Here is a 7093-nt window from a genome sequence, read left to right as displayed (position 1 = left end):
CCATCCTCCCCCATTACAAACCCTCCAGCCAACAATCACGTTCACTGGGGGTTCAGTCTTAGCAGGACCAAGGGCTTCCCCTTTCCCTGGTGCTCTTACTGGGCTATTCATTGCTACCTATGAGGTCAGAGTCCAGGGTCAGTCCATGTAAAGTCTTTGGGTAGTGGCTTAGTCCCTGGAAGCTCTGGTTGCTTGGCATTATTGTTTATATGGGGTCTCGGCCCCTGCAAGTTCTTCCAGTCCTTTCTCTGATTCCTTCAACGGGGGTCCCGTTCTCACTTCAGTGGTTTGCTGCTGGCATTCGCCTATGTATTTGCTGTATTCTGGGTGTGTCTCTCAGGAGAGATCTACATCCAATTCCTGTCAGCCTGCACTTCTTTGCTTCATCTTTCTTGTCTAAATGGGTGGCTGTATATGCATGGGCCACATGTGGGGCAGGCTCTGAATGGGTGTTCCTTCTGTCTCTGTTTTAATCTTTGCCTCCCTATTCCCTCCCAAGGGTATTCTTGTTGCCCTTTAAAAGAAGGAGTGAAGCATTCGCATTTTGGTCATCCTTCTTAATTTCATGTAATCTGTGGATCTAGGGTAATTTGAGCATTTGGGCGAATATCCACTTATCAATGAGTGCATACCATGTGTGTTTTTCTGTGATTGTGTTACCTCACTCAGCATGATATTTTCCAGTTCCATCCATTTGCCTATGAATTTCATAAAGTCGTTGTTTTTGATAGCTCAGTAATATTCCATTGTGCAGATGTACCACATTTTCTGTGTCCATTCCTCTGTTGAAGGGCATCTGAGTTCTTTCCAGCTTCTGGCTATTATAAATAAGGCTGCTATGAACATAGTGGAGCATGTTTCTTTGTTATATGTTGGAGCATCTTTTGGGTATACGCACAAGAGAGGTATAACTGGGTCCTCAGGTAGTTCAATATTCAATTTTCTGAGGAACCTCCACGCTGATTTCCAGAATAGTTGTACTAGTCTGCAATCCCACCAACAATGGAGGAGTGTTCCTCTTTCTCCACATCCTCGCCAGCATTTGCTGTCACCTGAATTTTTGATCTTAGCCATTCTCACTGGTGTGAGGTGAAATCTCAGGGTTGTTTTGATTTGTATTTTCCTTATGACTAAAGATGTTGAACATTTATTTAGGTGTTTCTCAGCCATTCAGCATCCCTCAGCTGTGAATTCTTTGTTTAGCTCTGTAATAGGGTTATTTGTCTCCCTGCGGTCTAACTTCTTGAGTTCTTTGTATATTTTGGATATAAGCCCTCTATCAGTTGTAGGATTGGTAAAGATCTTTTCCCAATCTGTTGGTTGCCGTTTTGGCCTAACCACAGTATTCTTTGTCTTACAGAAGCTTTGCAGTTTTGTGAGATCCCATTTGTCGATTCTTGATCTTAGAGCATAAGCCTTTTTTTTTTTTTTTCAGGAAATTTTCTCCAGTTCCCGTGTGTTTGAGATTCTTCCCCACTTTTTCTTCTATTAGTTTGAGTGTATCTGCTTTGATGTGGAAGTCCTTGATCCACTTGAAATTAAGCTTGGTACAGGGTGATAAGCATGGATCAATCTGCATTCTTCTACATGTTGACCTCCAGTTGAACCAGCACCATTTGCTGAAAATGCTATCTTTTTTCCGTTAGATGGTTTTGGCTCCTTTGTCAAAAATCAAGTGCCCGTAGGTGTGTGGGTTCATTTCTGGGTCTTCAATTCTATTCCACTGGTCTACCTTTCTGTCTCTGTACCAATACCATGCAGTTTTTATCACTAATGCTCTCTAATACTGCTTGAGTTCAGGGAGAGTGATTTCCCTGGAAGTTCTTTTATTGTTGAGGATAGTTTTAGCTATCCTGGATTTTGTTATTCCAGATGAATTTGCAAATTGTTCTATCCAACTCTTTGAAGAAATGGATTGGTATTTTGATGGGGATTGCATTGAATCTGTAGATCACTTTTGGTAAAATGGCAATATTTACTATATTAATCCTGCCAATCCATGAGCATGAGAGATCTTTCCATCTTCTGAGATCTTCTTCAATTTCTTTCTTCAAAGGCTTGAAGTTCTTATCATACAGATCTTTCACTTGCTTGGTTAAAGTCACACCGAGGTATTTTATATTATTTGGAACTATTATGAATGGTGTCATTTCCCTAATTTCTTTCTTGGCTTGTTTCTCTTTTGTGTAGAGGAAGGCTACTGATTTATTTGACTTAATTTTATACCCAGCCACTTTGCTGAAGTTGTTTATCAGGTTTAGTAGTTCTCTGGTGGAACTTTTGGAATCACTTATATATATAATCATATCATCTGCAAATAGTGATATTTTGACTTCTTCCTTTCCAATCTGTATCCTTTTGTTCCCCTTTTGTTGTCTGATTTCTCTGGCTAGAAATTCAAGAACCATATTGACTAAGTAGGGAGAGAGTGGGCAGCCTTGTCTGGTCCCTGATTTTAGTGGGATTGCTACAAGTTTCTCTCCATTTAGTTTAATGTTAATGACTGGTTTGCTATATATGACTTTTACTATGTTTAGGTATGGGCCTTGAATTCCTATTCTTTCCAGGACTTTTATCATGAAGGGGTGTTGAATTTTTTCAAATGCTTTCTCAGTATCTAATGAAATGTTCATGTGGTTTTTATATTTAGTTTGTTTATATAGTGGATTACGGTGATGGTTTTCCGTATATTAAACCATCCCTGTATGCCTGGAATGAAGCCTACTTGATCATGATGGATGATTGTTTTGATGGGCTCTTGGATTCGATTTGCAAGAATTTTATTGAATATTTTTGCATTGATATTCATAAGGAAAATTGGTCTAAAGTTCTCTTTCCTTGTTGGATCTTTGTGTGGTTTAGGTATAAGAGTAATTGTGGCTTCATAGAAGGAATTCTGTAGCGCTCCATCTGTTTCAATTTTGTGGAATAGTTTGGATAGTATTGGTATGAGGTCTTCTATGAAGGTCTGATAGAATTCTGCATTGAACCCATCTGGACCTGCGCTCTATTTGGTTGGGAGACTTTTAATGACTGCTTCTATTTCTTTAGGAGTTTTGTGTTTGTTTAAATTGTTTATTTGTTCCTCATTTAACTTTGGTACCTGGTATCTGTCTAGGAAATTGTACATTTCCTCCAGATTTTCATGTTTTGTTGAATATAGTCTTTTGTTAAAGGATCTGATCTTTTTTTTTAATTTCCTCTGAATCTGTAGTTATGTCTCCCTTTTTCTTTCTGACTTTGTTAATATGGATACACTCTCTGTGTCCTCTGGTTAGTCTGGCTAAGGGTTTATCTATCTTGTTCATTTTCTCAAAGAACCAGCTTTTGGTTCTGTTGACCTTTGTATAGTTCTTTTTGTTTCCACTTGGTTGATTTCAGCTCTAAGTTTGATCATATCCTGCCTTCTACTCCTCCTGGGTGTATTTGCTTTTTTTTTTTGTTCTAGAGCTTTTATGTGTGCTGTCAAGCTGCTGATATATGTTCTCTCCTGAATCTTTCTGCAGGCACTCAGAGCTATTAGTTTTACTCTTAGCACAGCTTTCATTGTGTACCATAAGTTTGGATATGTTGTACCTTCATTTTCATTAAATTCTAAGAAGACTAATTTCTTTCTTTATTTCTACATTGACCAGGTTATCATTGATTAGACCATTGTATAACTTCCATGTATATGTTGGCATTCTTCCCTTATTGTTATTGAAAAACAGCTTTAGCCCTTGGTGTTCTGATAGAATGCATGGGATTATTTCTATCTTTCTGTATCTGCTGAGACCTATTTTATGACCAATTATATGGTCAATTTTGGAGAAAGTACCATGAGGTGGTGAGAAGAAGGTATATCCCTTTCTTATAGGATAGGATGTTCTATAAGTATCTGTTAAGTCCCTTTGGTTTATGACTTCTTTTAGTCTGTCTACGACTCTGTTTAATTTCTGTTTCCATGATCTGTCCATTGATGAAAGTGAGGTGTTGAAATCTCCTACTATTTTTGTGTGAGGTGCAATGTATGTTTTGGGCTTTAGTAAGGTTTCTTTTATGTATGTAGGTGCCCTTGTATTTGGAGCATAGATATTTAGGATTGAAAGTTCATCTTGTTGGATTTTTCCTTTGACGAATATGAAGTATCCTTCCTTATCTTTTTAAATTACTTTTGGTTGAAAATTTATTTTTTTTTTATTTTTCCCCCTAACCCCTTCACCTCCCCTTCTTTATGGGTGTTCCCCTCCCCATCCTCCCCCCATTGCCGCCCTCCCCCCAACAATCACGTTCACTGGGAGTTCAGTCTTAGCAGGACCCAGGGCTTCCCCTTACACTGGTGATCTTACTACAATATTCAATGCTACCTATGAGGTCAGAGTCCAGGGTCAGTCCATGTATAGTCTTTAGGTAGTGGCTTAGTCCCTGGAAGCTCTGGTTGCTCGGCATTGTTGTTCATATGGGGTCACGAGCCCCTTCAAGCTTTCCAGTTCTTTCTCTGATTCCTTCAACGGGGGTCCTATTCTCAGTTCAGTGGTTTGCTGCTGGCATTCGCCTCTGTATTTGCTGTATTCTGGCTGTATCTCTCAGGAGCGATCTACATCCTGCTCCTGTCGGCCTGCACTTCTTTGCTTCATCCATCTTGTCTAATTGGATAGCTGTATATGTATGGGCCACATGTGGAAACAGTCCCTGAATGGGTATTCCTTCTGTCTGTTTTAATCTTTGCTTCTCTATTCCCTGCCAAGGGTATTCTTGTTCCCCCTTTTAAAGAAGGAGTGAAGCATTCACATTTTGATCATCCGTCTTGAGTTTCATGTGTTCTATGTATCTAGGGTAATTCAAGCATTTGGGCTAATAGCAACTTAACAATGAGTGCATACCATGTGTGTTTTCTGTGATTGGGTTACCTCACTCAGGATGATATTTTCCAGTTCAACCATTTGCTTATGAATTTCATAAAAGTCATTGTTTTTTGATAGCTGAGTAATATTCCATTTGTAGATGTACCATATTTTTGTATCCATTCCTCTGTTGAAGGCATCTGGGTTCTTTCCAGCTTCTGGCTATTATAAATAAGGCTGCTATGAACATAGTGGAGCATGTGTCTTTTTTATATGTTGGGGATGAGGTGAAATCTCAGGGTTGTTTTGATTTGCATTTCCCTTATGACTAAAGATGTTGAACATTTCTTTAGGTGCTTCTCAGTGAAAATTGATTTTATTAGATATTAGAATGGCTACTCCAGCTTGATTCTTCAGACCATTTGCTTGGAAAGTTGTTTTCCAGCCTTTCACTCTGAGGTAGTGTCTGCCTTTGTCTCTGAGGTGTGTTTCTTGTAAGCAGCAGATTTCACAGTCCTCATTGCGTATCCAGTTTGTTAGTCTATGTCTTTTTATTGAGGAATTGAGTCCATTGATGCTGAGAGATATTCAGGAATAGTGATTGTTGCTTCCTGTTATATTCGTATTTGGGTGTGAGATTATGTTTGTCTGCTTTTCTTCTCTTTGTTTTGTTGCCAAGATGATTAGTTTATTGCTTCTTCCAGGGTGTAGCTTGCCTCCTTATATTGGGCTTTACGATTTATTATCCTTTGTAGCTGGGTTGTAGAAAGATGTGTGTAAATTTGTTTTGTCATGGAATATCTTGGTTTCTCCATCTATGTTAATTGAGAGTTTTGCAGGGATACCATAACTTCGGCGCTGGCATTTTTGTTTCTTATGGTCTTATATGACATCTGTCCAGGATCTTCTGGCTTTCATAGTCTCTGGAGAATTCTGATGTGATTCTGATAGGTCTGCCTTTATATGTTACTTGATCTTTTTCCCTTACTGCTTTTAATATTCTTTCTTTATTTTGTGCGTTTGGTGTTTTGACTATTATGTGATGGGAGGTGTTTCTTTTCTGGTCCAATCTATTTGTAGTTCTGTAGGCTTCTTGAATGTTTATGGGCGTCTCTTTCTTTAGGTTAGGGAAGTTTTCTTCTATGATTTTGTTGAAGATATTTACTGGTCCTTTGAGATAGGAGTCTTCGCTCTCTTCTATACCTGTTATACATAGGTTTGATCTTCTCATTGAGTCCTGGATTTCCTGTATGTCTTGAACCAGTAGCTTTTTCCGTTTTACATTATTTTTGACAGTTGAGTCAATGATTTCTATGGAATCTTCTGCTCCTGAGATTCTCTTTTCTATCTCTTGCATTCTGTTGGTGATGCTTGTATCTGCGGCTCCTTCTCTCTTCCTTTGGTTTTCTATATCCAGGGTCATCTTCTCTTTGTGCTTTCTTAAGTGCTTCTAGTTCCATTTTTAATTCCTTCACCTGTTTGATTGTGTTTTCCTGTAATTCTTTCAGGGATTTTTGTGATTCCTCTCTATAGGCTTGCTTCTACTTGTTTTTTTATGTTTTTCTGTGTTTCTCTAAGGAAGTTCTTTATATCTTTCTTGAAGTCCTCAATCATCATGAACAAATGTGATTTAAAATCAAGATCTTCCTTTTCTGGTGTTTGGATATTCAGTGTTTGCTTTGGTGGGAGAATTGGTCTCCAATGATGCCATGTAATCTTGGTTTTTGTTGCTTGGGTACTTGTGCTTGCCTTTTGCCATCAGGTTGTCTCTGGTGTTACCTTGTTCTGCTATTTCTGACAGTGGCTAGACCGTCCTAGAGGCCTGTGTGTCAGGAGTGCTGTAGACGTGTTTTCCTGTTTTCTTTCAGCCAGTTATGGGAACAGAGTGTTCTGCTTTCGGTTGTGTAGTCTTTCCTGTCTACTGGTCTTCAGCTCTTCCTGTGGGTGTGTGTCCTGAGTCCACCAGGCAGGTCACTTGCACAAGAAAAGTTGGTCTTACCTCTGGTCACGGGGCTGAAGTCGCTCCTGGGGTGCTGCGTTTGAGCTCTCCATGAAAGGCCAGAAAGGCCTGCCCCGCTTTATTCCAGAACCCCTCTGCACAAGGGTCCCAGATGGCGTTAGGTGTTTTCCTCTGGAGTCAGAAATGTGGTCAGAGTGTAGTCTCTTCTGGCTTCCCAGGTGTGTCTGCCCCTCTGAAGGTTTAGTTCTCCCTCCCACAGAATTTGTGTGCAGGGACCTGTTGACCGGGTCCCTTCAGATCCAGGCGGTAT

This window comes from Rattus rattus, chromosome 2 (genome assembly GCF_011064425.1).
Source record: "Rattus rattus isolate New Zealand chromosome 2, Rrattus_CSIRO_v1, whole genome shotgun sequence".
Classification (NCBI taxonomy): Eukaryota; Metazoa; Chordata; class Mammalia; order Rodentia; family Muridae; genus Rattus; species Rattus rattus.
The sequence above is the reverse complement of the archived record's forward strand: the minus strand, read 5'-3'. Positions refer to the sequence as shown.